Source organism: Macrobrachium rosenbergii, chromosome 56 (genome assembly GCF_040412425.1).
Source record: "Macrobrachium rosenbergii isolate ZJJX-2024 chromosome 56, ASM4041242v1, whole genome shotgun sequence".
Classification (NCBI taxonomy): Eukaryota; Metazoa; Arthropoda; class Malacostraca; order Decapoda; family Palaemonidae; genus Macrobrachium; species Macrobrachium rosenbergii.
Window position 1 is genome coordinate 19384409 of NC_089796.1, and position 14367 is coordinate 19398775.

Here is a 14367-nt window from a genome sequence, read left to right on the forward strand (position 1 = left end):
GGAAGTTTTTTTTACCAAGACCAGGCCTAAATAAGTGAGAGCATCTGGCAGATACGTTTGTATAATCCTTCTCTCAAATTTGCTCCTTGTTACATTACATTCCATCTGGGGTTACTTTAAAAGAAAATTATTAGTAACCTTTATCATTTCATTTATGGAGAATACTCTTGTTACTTAAAGTATAAGTATTTTTTTTTCTCTTTATGGTCTTCATGCCTTGATGTTATTGGCTACTGGAGAGAGCATGGACCCATGCTGGTTAAGCCTAGCTTCATAAAAACCACAACAGATCTGCACTTTATGGGAAGATAAAGGTAAAGCGCAGAGACTTGCTTACATCAGGTGTTACTGATCTTTACGATAGCCCACTTCTGGATTTCTGTCAATCTTCATGTTGCCTTGAGCTGATGGGAAAACTAACTCTTATTTCTTCAAACATGCTGAATGTGCATCTAATATTTGTTCAGTTATAGCTGAGGCCATCTGTTGTTTATTAATACCTCATGGACATCTGCGCTACAGACTATATTCCTATTTATTCCCATACCACGTTTGAAAAGAAAAACTGCATCCCTAACTGGAAAAAATTTGATTGTGAAAGTGTTGGTCTGATTGGGAAACAGTAGAACGGGATTGTACAGGTAACAAGATGTCTGAAATGACTTCAAATAAGACTTTATCAAAGATTATAGTTAATATTATCAAAGCCCTGACTCATGGTCAGTCTTGGTTTGTCAATTACTGTGAACAGTTACAACAAGTAAACAAAAATTCCCTTCATTAAATCGTCAAAGATTTTATGTAGGTCACTGTGAAACAAAAGAATTGATCGGTTGCTGAGAAAATTACAAGATACAGAAATATGAAGTAAAAAAAAAAAAATTACCTTTTCATTAGTGGTCTAAGTTCAAGTTTTTCATCTCTGGAGCCTGATACAATTCTTTCCTTAGTACCCAGTGGTGGGAAACTTGATCAGCCCCAAGGAAAGAACAGGAAAGCTAAATTGGGACAAAAGTGAGTGAAGTCCCTGTTTCTAATCTCGGTCATCTTGAGCCAATGCTCACCAAATTGGCTTTTTATTCAAGGAATATTATGAAAAAACTTGTCAACATGGCGACTGGAGTAGAGAAGATACATATGGGGTTTCCCATTATTTTTCCAAAAGATGTTTGAGTATCTCTTCATATTTTATTGCTGTTGTCTTTCAAACGGCATTTCATCTGACAACATCTCTTTGTGTGTGCTAACTTTCATGTGATTGTTTCTAATCAGGAGCTTTAGCTTTATTTTGTCTATTAGTCCCCAGGGTTTGGTGTGAGAACTGAGTTTATATGTACCATGATATGGAAACAATCATTTTAATGCTTTCAATGAAAAACCAGCCAGAGTTTAAGCGCTGTATTTACCCTGTCTGTGACTTTGTTTTGGTAGGGTAGGCATAGCTGTATTTAGCCCTTTAGTTGCCAGGGGCTTATAGTGCAAATAACATGTTAGAGGACAACTGAGAGCTTTCTAAAGAAAGTGAGCCAGAAGCAAGTGCCATTAATGGCTGCTGTTGTTAGGTACTGCACAGCTGAGACCCAGAATGTTTGCCTGGTCACTCCAAGGGGTCACCGATGTAATGGTTAACTCATGCACAGTTTGCTGAGAACACTAATTTGTCGTCAAGATCTGCTCTTCTTTTGGTACAGCATACAGGCAGTGTGTGGTTACCACAGTAGGCTCAGCAGTGAGTCAGGCAATGCTGGTCATGCACAAGCACGTAGTAGTGAGGGTGTTCTGTGACTGTCTGCCGAACATACCGGTTAAACTTGGGTTCGGCAGCGAAGTACAGAGCTTACAAAACCTTCAGTGCAAAGAGATGAAAATTTACTTGCATATTCACTTTTTCATTGCAATTTTGGAAGAATATTATTGTTACCAAAATGGTGGGACCCTTGTGCATTTTGTATTGACAAAAAAGATTTTTTTGTACACATGATCGGTGATTCAGCATTTATTGGAGACATCTTTTTTTTTTTTTAGAAACTACATAAAAAATTATCCTGCCATCATAAATACTGAAATGGTTTTTCTGAACTCATTGGTTTTTATACTTCATCCATTTGACCCAAACTAAATTAAATAGAGATATAATGGTAAGTATTTATAGGAGCATACAAAAGAGAGATGTAGCTGAAAACCGTTTTAATCTGTCTGTGCACATATAAACAAACAATATATATATATATATATATATATATATATATATATATATATATATATATATATATATATATATATATATATAAAATTTATATGGTTGTAGCTGAAGGCCAGGAACTTACCTTGGTCAGGCAAAACTGATCTCTAATAATGGGTTCCAGTTAAACCATGTACAAATGGAGTTTGGCTGGGGGCCTTCTTCAAAAGGGGAGAAGTTATTAGGTAAACACTTAGGTTTCACTTAATTAATTGTATTATTATTAGAAAAACAGACACATCAGAAGAATGGAAGTGTAAATAAGGACAGAGGGACAAAGTCCTGTCGTATAATAGGATTTACAAACAATTGGTTAATTTTCTGAAGAACTCAAGGGGGCCCACTTCAAAGGGGAGCCATTGCATGGGAGAAGAGCAGCAATTATGCCACTGCACACACAAGATGATAACAGGTCCACAGCATGCTTACTCCTATCTGCAGTAAGTCACTTGATCCAGGAATCGAGGAGTTGCACAGAAGGTGCCTAGACAAGGACTCAATTCCGATAACTGTAAATTTGCATAATTTACGTTACACCTTCGTCACTGATTTGTAAATTAACATAACACAAAACAAAAGCAATACAGGTTTCGTTGTAGGTATATCAAACTATGAAAGGAAACAGAAAAATAGGAAGAGATTTACAGGGGCATGGCTGACATAAGAACCTTGACTCTGGTACATTACCTTCGTCGGGAGATGGATTCTTCGTCTTCGAGGTGCCAGCAAATGGAGGGTGGTGTGAAAGGGGCTCACTACAAAAGTTACTTAGGGCTCTGGACAGCCACCTGGGACAACCAAGGGGGCAGCTCCAGGGAGCAAGGGAGGACGGAAGTGTCCTATTCAAGTTCCAGCATCTTCTAAGTTCTAAGTTCTTTTCAGAACGATCTACCAGTGTGACACCTTAATGTAGCGTCGGAAGATTTCGATCCTGCTCTTTGTAGGTGGCGCTGTAAATTAGCGGGTCGCATGTGGGGCATGGGGCATCTTGGCCCAGGTGTTCAAGATGGCACCGGTCACATGGAGTCGCTTTCTCATTTTGACTGAGACAGGATTAGCATCTCCGACAGGACAGCACCTAAAATCAAGGTCTATGGGCAGTCACTTGGACAGAGAAAAGGGATTAAAGCCTTACCCAGAAGGTTAGTAGTAAGAGGAGTCAGTAGGGGTGAGTCTTGCCCACAGCTAACCTTATACTGTTTAAATTAAAACAACAGATACTATTTTAATAGAACGTGAAATGTTCTTATATTGTGTCTTACTCTACGTCATGGGGGTTGAGATGTCGAGTGTGAGGTTTACTTCATTACAATTTATATAGAAACAAATATAATTTCGTATAGCGTCCATTCTTTATTTTTAGCTCATATGCATTTGAGAATTTTTGATCTACCACAAGTACATGCTCGTGTTGTAGGCTATTTGAAATTATATTTGTTGTTTGTTCTAGATCGTTATGTATACAGTACCAAAATTTTATACATGAAATATGTATCCAGGTGTACCACTGGAAAAAGTGAAACACTTAGTATAAATCCTGACTGATTTTGCTTTTAGTTTTCTAAGACATCTTCACGAGGACTCACATAGTGGTAGAAGTTTACAATATATGTGCTAGAATGTAGTATAAACGAACATACAGACAGTTGAAAAAAGTACTCTCACCTGAGAAGTAGAGGAAAAAGAACAAGGAGCAGTAAACCCATTAGCGTCGGAGGTCAGACCTTCCTTAAAATCTATACACTTTACATATTTCTTCTGAAATAAATGATCAATCTTGACCTATATTCTTACAAAAGCTGTCTTTTATAAAACTGAATCCTATTAATGGAATAAACTATCATTTTAGCCCCCGCCCAGATGATGGCATGATTGTTTCAGTGTTCTCCTAAGCATATTTTTTGCAAAGATTTTGGATTTTGATCAGTACAAAAGTTGTCACGTGATTTACATGTTATTTGATATACACATCCTTTAGTATTGTGTGGAGAGTTCTTTATAAGTGCTTGTCTTATTGTGTATTGTTCTTAAGGAGTTGGGAATCTTTAAATTATCACTGTGTGGTAGTACAAAATGGTTTTCGGATTTGCAGGGTTTTCTTTTGTTATCATAAAAAGTCTTTTGATATATATATATATATATATATATATATATATATATATATATATATCTCAAAAAGGACTTTTTATGATAACAAAAGAAAACTCCTGCAAAACTGAAAACTATATATATATATATATATATATATATATATATATATATATATATATATATATATATATATATATATATATATATATATATATATATATATATATATATATATATATATTTACACACACACACTATACAGGGTATTTGGAAATTAGAGCCCCCTCTACAGCATGAAATAAAATTGATATGGACAAAAACAAAAGAAATTCGGAACAGGTATTTATTTAAGTTTCTTTCTGAGTATTTAATATTTTGTGTGGCCTCCATCTGCCTGTACCACAGGCTGCATTCTTGAGGGTATGATTTCACAAATCGCAAAAAGCTGAGACTCAAACTCCATTTTTGAGCACTTTGGTCACCTCTCTTCACAGGTCGCCAGAGGTCTGGTATACCATCATAGTTCACTGTGTGCGCTTCAACACAATCCTTTAAGATACTACCAATGTTTACACACACACACACATTAAGGTCAGGGGAGCTACCTGGAAATTCACTTGACAGGAAGAAATTGATACCACTGTTTCGAAGCAGCTCCTGTGTCTGAAGAGCCATGAAACATGGTGCCATATCATGCAAAAATGCGACTTCTTCAACAGATAACACATTTTCAGGATCTTTGAGGAAAGGAAATACTCCACCAGTAAGCACAGTTTCTCTGAAGTATTCGCCATTCCATGACTGTCCTTTTCCTTTCATGATCCACTTCAACTGTTTGGTTGTGAAACAGAGAAAAATTCCCAAACATTCAGGAAATTTCACAACTTAGCGATGGCGCACATCATCGCTGATATCATCCAACTTTGCAGCCCAAATGATGTCATTTTTATGATTTGGCTTCTGACTGTGTAAATGAAGAATTCATCTGATCTTGCAACATGGAGAAAGTCAGCTTCATCCCAATCTTTAAGAAATGAACCACAAAACCATGCACGGTGTTCTCTCTGTTGCTGAGTGATGTTGGGCTTGCTGATAACATGAAATGGCTTGATACCAGATTTTTTCAGCTCACGACATACAGCACTATAACTTCTCCTCTTTCCCCTTTTTGTTTCTAGTTCAAGCACCAGTTTACGTAAAGACTTTCTTGGTCTACCCACTGCCTCAGCTATATTGTCTTCTGACTCCTGAGAAAGGACTTCAGGCCTTCCAAGATTCTCACTCTTTTCGCAATGACAGCCATATGGATTTTTGTTAGTTTCTTTTAACAAAGGATTCATCTCTTTTAATGTATTTAGCTATCCAGGAACGTGAAATGAAGGATGCACCAGCATCCCTGGCCTCTCTGAAGGTTATAGCCCGGATTCGGTCAATCCATCTGATTTCCTCCGAGTCGTTAGCCATGGTTATATCCAACTCCGTCACTCAGTCTGAAAATACAAGAAATGAAAATGAAAAATAGCTTAATAGAAACTTAAAATAATGTACTTGGAGATAGGCTATAGCAGAAAACTTCATAACTTTCCATTTGTTCTGTGGAGGGGGGCTCTAATTTTGAAACACCCAGTATATATATGTTTGTGTGTGTGTATAGAATCTGTTGGTTACTGTTTTACCAAACACACACACACACACACACACACACTATATATATATATATATATATATATATATATATATATATATATATATATATATATATATGCATGCATGCATGCATGCTATACATACACACACTCACACTATATATCATTTACCCCTGTACTTTTCATTGATAAAACCCTCCAGTGGCATAGCTAGGGGGTGGGCGGTGGGGGCAATCAGCCATGGGCAGCAATTTTCATTCTGTTGTATGTTATAATCCTTTATAGATTGTACTGAAATATTAGTAGTTCTGCAAGTTCACGGAGCAACTAAATTTAATCATAAGTTACAACAGTCCCCCGAGTCCTACCTTCCTCTACTGGAGAAAAATGGCAGTCAAACGGACCGGGCTTGGGTTATCAGTTCCCAAAACTTCAACAGGATCAACATCATCTAACGCCACGTCCTCTGAATCATCAGAATCAATCGCCCTCTTTTCAGCACTCGTCTTCTTCACTTCTGTTATTATAAATGCATAGGCCTAAATACAACAAAAATGTTCCAGCCCAAGCTACTTAGCTATATTTTTAAATATAACCAAAATATCCCAGCCCAAGCTACTCAACTATATTTTTGAGTGCAGTGCTGAATGACCACTTCCAGTATGTTAAAACTTTTTATTTTTCCAAATGGCGTTACTACAATAATAAGTCAAAACTGTAAGCCTATGTTTGTAAGATACGATAAACAAAAACTTACTTCCTCCCTTCAACCAATCACTGTAAGCCTATGTTTTGTAAGATACGATAAACAAAAACTTACTTCCTCCCTTCAACCAATCACGCAAAGACATTTTGAGCGTTATTCAAGTAAAATCGAATCACAATCACTAAGTAATCACATTATGCGTCCAGTGAGTTGGAACTTCGGAGGAGTCATGAGACGAGCACTAACATAACAAGTTAACAACTAACAGCTTCACCTTAACTTATGTAACCCAATGGGCCAACACGGTACTTAGACGGTATGAATTCGTCAAAACAAGAATAATACATGATCATAATAGCCGTTGTGAAGCTATGAACGAAGCAAGTATTGCGTACTATTGCCAAATGACATCTCAAGTCTTTCAAACAATGTTACCAATATTAAAGAAACGTTTTACAGAAAAATAGACAGCTTTACATTTATACCTTGCAGTTTTCTTCATATTACCTTGAAATTACTTTAAAAATTTCGGTACCTTAAAAATTACCTTGAAAAGACCTCGATTACCTGATTTAAGGTAATTACCTTAAAAGTGAGAGCACTGGTCTTAGCTTAGACCACACAGCATTATACGCCGTACATCAAACTCGATTGCGCCGAAGAAACTTCGGCGCATTTTTTACTGTTTTTTATGATGACCTCAGTGTTATACAGTATATATGTGTGCCTTGTTCAGCGTGTTCCTGTTTTTTTTTTTTTCTTTCTTTTTTAGTACCGCTTTATTAAGTTTACTTTGGGTTTTGTGTTACCGCAGATGACTTGTTGACCAGTGACATAAACGTAAAGTAAATCTATTATGTCTATTGCGTAAAATGCAGTACAACGACAAACATCCATTGCACTCTTCTTTATCTGACCTTGCTGTTTTTGCTCGCAAAACTAGGCAAGCTACTGCAACGACAAACAGCTTGACGTTTTCTAGCACCAGGTCTCATACTACTCAGTTTGCTAGATGTATTCTGGCTACAGCTAAAGTGGGGAATAGTTTGCATAGTGGAGTTGTGGAATCTTCTGATCTCCAAATATTTAAGCGAGGAGCAAATTCATTCCTTCTTTCTGCTGACGTCTCCTGAATTTCAGGTGTATCGGTTTTATTTTCCATCTTCTGATATTTATTCATTTGTCACCTTTTCGTATGAGTTCTCTCTCTCTCTCTCTCTCTCTCTCTCTCTCTCTCTCTCTCTCTCTCTCTCTCTGCATGAAGATTTCCTTTTGGCGCTCTCTTGGGTTTATATGTTGACTCAGTTCATAAGGGTTTTTGGCTCAAGATTTTAAGAAAGAAAGACGGAAAGTTGGTGTTGATTTTCTCAAAATTATCATTAAGTAATAATAGAGCATCTTAGTTTCTCATACTGTGAATTCTGTTTAACTTCACATTTTTAGTCCACTAAAGGTATTATTATTATTATTATTATTATTATTATTATTATTATTATTATTATTATTATTATTATTATTATTATTATTATTTTTTGAAAAGGATGGCTGTGTTGTGCGAATTGATTTTATGAGTTTTTTAAATTTTTCTTATAATTCGCCTTTCTTGCACGTCAGTATTGGTCAGTAATTGGCCAGTGTTCATATTGACCAATATTGACGTGGAATAAAGACGGATTATAAGAAAAGTTGAAAAAACTCAATACAAAATCAGTTCGCACAACACAGCCACCCTTTCCAACAAAACATGCTTGAAAGAGGGTGTTCTTCCTTCCTATTATTATTATTATTATTATTATTATTATTATTATTATTATTATTATTATTATTATTATTATTATTATTATTATTATTATTATTAATGTAGAGTAGCCGCTTGTTCTTATCTTTTAACAATTTTCATATTTTGTGCCGCGCTATAGTAGCTGCATATATTTGCTTATGGCCTCAGACTGAAAAAAATTTGAATTATTATTATAGGCTATGTTTGAATGTAACCATTCATTCTTTTCAACTATAGCTTTCTGATGCATCTGCCTTGAGCATTTGTATGTATGGCTTGAGCTGAAATACAGTATATTATTATTATTATTATTATTCTCTCTCTCTCTCTCTCTCTCTCTCTCTCTCTCTCTCTGAGCCAGAGATATTTTTGTACATAAGGTATGCAGTAGAGCTTCTGGGCCTGTTTATTTTTGCTTCACGGCGCGCAGTCTTTCAGAAGTTTTTATTGTTCCATCGATTTTTCCTCTGTTAGCCATAAATGAGTCTATCATTGGGCATGACCCAGTATTAATAATGCAGTTAGTAAGGGCTTTTTCCCAGTCATATGGTGTATTTTCGTTACACACTACGACATAACGCATCACATAAGAAAAGTCAGTCTTGCTAATTAGAAAAAAAACAGAATTGTATAGAGTTCTCTTACCTAATTTTAATTTTAATGGTATAAACTTCTCTTAGCTTTTTATAAGTTTCCATTACTGGTGACTGTAGATTTGTAATTGACTTATTTATTCTTAGAATTTCACGATTAACTGAATAAAGCAGTTGCTGCCCTCAGACACAGTTATACACGAGACCGCTTCCCAGTATGTGCTCATGGTGTAGTGGTTATCACATCTGTCTAACACACAGAAGGTCCCAGGTTCGAGCCCTGGTGAGCACAGGATGTTTTGCATTTTATTAGTTCATCCTTGCCACAGACCTCTAATGGGAAAATGGCTGGTTGCATTTTTCCGCTGTGTTATTAGGTGTGTGTGGTAACGAATCTTTCAAACAGGCCGTAGATAGTTGCAGTAGTGAGGCATTTGCTGTTTGGATGGCTCTGTCTTGGGGAATCTTGGAAATCGATACCGCTGTGTAGCAGGCGGGGAGTGGGGATGGCAGGTGCATCCTTGAACTTACGCCCTTGAAGGGGATGTTGCATATAATGCCACTGGCTGTAGAGTACATCAAATCTTCCAAATCAAGATTGTCATTAATCTTTCCCCATTATAAGTTTAGGGGGAGTTATTCACTGGAAGCTTGTCGCACTCCACCCAGGACTACCCTTGCCTGATTAACGCTTGATAGACTCGATAGATAAAAATGCTTTTTATAATCAGCGGTTTCCATTAAACCAGATATTCTTATTGTGAAAACGATATGATATTTCAAAGTGTATGTCCTGCTCTTTAACGGAAATTCATCATTCTTTTTCTGTCCTTTTTTGTAGCATTGTTCAACGTTGCATTGAGCTCCGTTCTCTATGCCCAAGCTTCAAAATGTGTGTATTCTCCCAACACTTCCTTAGAGTAGAAGCGTATAATATGGTCTGTAGAGCTTGATCGTAGACGGGAACAAGTTTAATTGGATGGATAAACGTCAGATATAGATGGAATATACAGTATATAAAAACAAAAGGGGGATGTCAAGAGGAAGGCTGCAAAAGGGTAAAGTCCTTCTTCATTCGTCCGATGAACTTGTGACCGAATTTCCATATTGGAGGTTAACGAATATGATAAAGCATTTAACAAAATATCTTTTTCTCATATATCTCCTGTAATTGTATCATTATTATGTAAATTATATTAACACTTTTGTGTAGTAAGAAAATTAACATAACAGTTTTCCATTTATTACAGAATAAATGATAAGTTATAATGCGAGCTAAACCCCTTACACTCGTCCATAAGCCTTAAACTACCAATTTTAATACACTTTGGAACGCCGAAATTAAAAAGGCGTCCGTATTAAAATTGCCGTTGACAATGATGGATGCAATGGTCAGTGGACAACGTTCTCCAAAAAGAGATTTAATCGTACCTCAGGTATGCCATGGTGGAAAGAGGCAGAGGGGAGAATGGTGAGATAGATAGTGGAAAGGTAGGGAGCAGATAGTTGAAAGGTGTAGGTTATTTGGGGCCTCTGGCCCCTCATCGTGAGACATAATCTCCTCAAATACTCAACTTTCTCACGGGAGAGAGGGAAACGCGTGCTTCCTTGATATCTTTATTTTCCTCACAAAAATTCAAAATTCAAACAGCTTTGGGGAGAACGTAACAGGTTCTACAATCTTTTTATAATTCCCAGTTGGTACATCAATTTACAACTTCAATATAAAAATAGCAAGAAACCTGAAAAGAAAGGGCATAAATACGACATAGCACAGGGTGTGGTCAAGGCACAGGAAAGGGTAACTTCCTGGTATGTCACCTTGAACAAAAAGGCAAAACAATAATTGTTTTGCAACACAAACACATATATACCTGATTAAACACACACCACAATTGTCATATAAGTAAAGTTTAGTAATACTCAGAAAATCTACTTAAATTTCCACATATTGATACAATGTAAATAAATAGGAGCCGTTCTTTTAGACGCTAAACGTACATTTTAACAAACGTAAACACAAGATCGAGAGCATTCTTTGACAAAAACATATATTTAACATCTTTCCCACCATAGAGTGTGCCAACATCCTATCATCATAAGAACCTCCACTGCAATCTCACAACCTGAAAATTACAAATCAAGTTTAACAGGTATTTTTAATAGATCTCCCCCTTCGGTTTTACCTACAGTAGACTCAGTGATTGATTCAACTGGGTCCAAGGGATCCCCATAACTGGATTTTCCTTTTATTATTTCATCAGGGGAATTACAAACACTTTCCTCACTGATATCTGAAATCTCTAAATTGTATAGGTTTTGAACAGGTCTAGTTACAAATCCATGTTTAGTTTTAACCTTGCACTTCTCACCATTCCATCCTTTCCAGGGTACAACTCAGTAATAACTCCAAGTGGCCACAGCAGCCTAGGCACTCTTTCTTCCTTTACTATTACAACAGAACCCTTGTTAAATTACAATTAGCTTTGAACCCTTTACCATGCAAGGCAGGTTTCTAAGGTACTGGATTGCCAGATGTTCCAGAATTTCTCCAACTGACTCAGACACACAGCCTTTCTCACACACAAATCCTTTGACGTCACACTGAGGCAGAGTCATCTGCCAGTTCCACCTGAAAACCTGCTGAACGACACAATAAGAAAATGAGATGGAGGAAGGGGGATTAGCAACACTCAGGTTCTTCACCTACAAAATGTCAAGGGTCTAGAATTGATACATGCCTCCACCTCATGAAGAGTGGTTTTAATTCACTCCAGACAATGTCTTAGTGCCCAACGTCTTTCTCAACGCAACCTTCACTGATCTAATGAGGCATTCCCACCAGCCTCCCCACCAAGGCATTAGGTACAATAAACTTCATTGGGGGCCATGGGGGCCATAATGTTGTTTCAACAGGTTGGAGGCACTAAAAAGATTTTAGCATTGTCAGAGTAGAAACACAGAAGGTACACCACGCCTGGTCTAGAAACCGAATCTAATTGCCAAATTGCAATCAGTAACCGAGAGAGACCCAGTAAGCTCTAGGTGGACAGCCTGACAACAGCACAAGTAAAAAGAAGAATATACAACTTCTTGGAGGGGAAATCAACACAAAAATGGGACCAGCAAAGTCTAGACCTGTAACAGTGGAAAGGAGGGGCAGATTTAACTCTTAACTCAGGGGAAGGGGAGCCACAGGCTGGGAACAGGCCTTGGCTTCACATCTACGACAAGCCACACATTCTCTGCAAACCCTCTAGCAATCTGACAAAGACGAATGATCCAATAATTGTTTCGCAGAGTGGAAACAAAGCACAGCAACACCAGCATGTTTAAGCAATCCATGCTGGAAACGAACCAACAACAAAGCAAATGTAAGTACCAGGACAATGATAGGTGCTTACTCAAAACTCACCTTATTCTCTGCGCCTTTATTCTTCAGCAACCCTTCCTCATCTAGATAAGGACTCAAGTTTGACTAAAGGGGGACCCCTTTAGGGGGGGTTGAGACAAAGCCAGAGCATTTATTTTTTTGCAAAGGCCTCTTTGAGCACAGTAGAGCAGTTTGACCTTTTGGCTTTCATCAATTTCCTCCATAAGTCAAGGGACCACCAGCTTTATGCGATGAAGTTTTACAATTACCAACAAATCTTAACACCCAACCTACTATATTGAGTGCCTTCGGAAAGGAGCTCCATCGGGAAAACTCAAACAAGGGCTGATCAGACCCAACAGCAACACAAACAGTGTCTGTTTCACATTGCTCTCTGCTGCGGTGAATCCTCCTCGCATCTTCCTTAAGTAGGAGAGATGAGGAGCTGAGCCAAGAAAGACCCATTAACCAAACATCAGACTGTGTGAGTTGCTCCGCATAAACACCTCTCGATATCAGGTTCATGCGGGGTTGTCCTTTCCAGGACAATGTTGCCAACAAGATGGTGGAGCTCAGTCCTGAATTTCCACAACCTGTTGGTTACAAAGGTTTTCCATCTATTCATTCTCCTTAATCCACGCTTAGGGCAACAGGAACTCAGTCCAACATCGAACTGAAACCTCCTGGACCAGCCGCAACGCAGACTTCACAAATAACGACCAGTCTAGCACACGATAAGGCACCAAGTAATTCTAGCCTAGGGAGGGGAAACTTTCTTTATAGGGGCTACCTTACCTCAGCAGCAATCAATGTTACCTGAAATTACCCTCTTCGGCACTCTCACATACACACAAGCACTGCACTTCTTTCCGACGCATCACCAAAGGCATGAAGTTCAATAGCAGGAGATCTCCAGGACAATTCTGAAAATAAGTAACAGTTAATTCTCAATGATTCAAGCACAGAAAGTCCTACTACCCACAACTTAACTCTGCCTTGCATAGCCTTCTTGTAGGTAATGGTTCATCCCAATCTAGACCTAATCTCCAGATTTCTTGGAATAAGTATTTTTGCATGCATAATAAAGGGACATATGAACCCCAAGGGGTCAAAACATCGAGCAATTAGGCTTAACACATTTCTTTTTAGTACAAACAATATCCCCAATGGGATCACATTCTACCTTAAATGTAAAACAGTCCGAGGAGAATCCCATTGTAAGCCTAACACCTTTTACACCTTCTACAATAGAATCATGTGTCATGGGCAAGGTTTTATAATTGGAAGTACACTTTGATAGGGACATACCAGCCTTCTTCAACAACATACCACAGGCTTCATCAAATCTTGCACAGGCCTCAGCAGGGCTATCAGCCCCAGAAAGCCAGTCATCAACATACAGATTCTCAAGGCAATTCAGAAACCACCTCTGAGGGAGGGTATTTTAAATGAAATTTCAAAGTGGCATTCAACAAAAAGTGGACTACTCTTATTTCCAAGGGTACTTTACAAATGGAAATGTTTTACAATATCCTTTTCTTCAACATAAAAACTCAGAACATCACGGTCCTCCTCCTCACCTTAATTTGAAGGAAAGCCCTTGTATTATATCAGAAGTTAAGGCCACCTTCCATCTTCTAAACCTCAGTAGAACTTTACTAAATCTGGGTTTAAGGAAGGGCCACTTTCTAAACAGTCATTTAGGGACACACCATTACTGCCACAAGCTGACCCATCAAACACAGGCCTGATTTTGTGGAGATACCCTCCCGCACCACAGGTCTATGAGGCAAATAGAACACTGGGCACCCACCCTCCAACTGATGGGGTGGGATCTCTTCTATAATACCTTCCTTTTCATACTTCAAACACTGTATAATATTGTTCCTGCAGACCAGGGTCCCATCTAACTTACAACCAGATTATCCAATCTTCT

At 37.9% G+C, this 14367-nt stretch overlaps 1 non-coding gene across 1 annotated transcript; it reads left to right on the forward strand.

The window, feature by feature from the left end:
* Window positions 1-9277: 9277 nt before the first annotated feature.
* On the forward strand, window positions 9278-9350 carry TRNAV-AAC (transfer RNA valine (anticodon AAC)). Its single transcript has one exon. It is a non-coding gene; the product is annotated as a tRNA-Val (tRNA).
* The last annotated feature ends 5017 nt before the right edge of the window (window positions 9351-14367 follow it).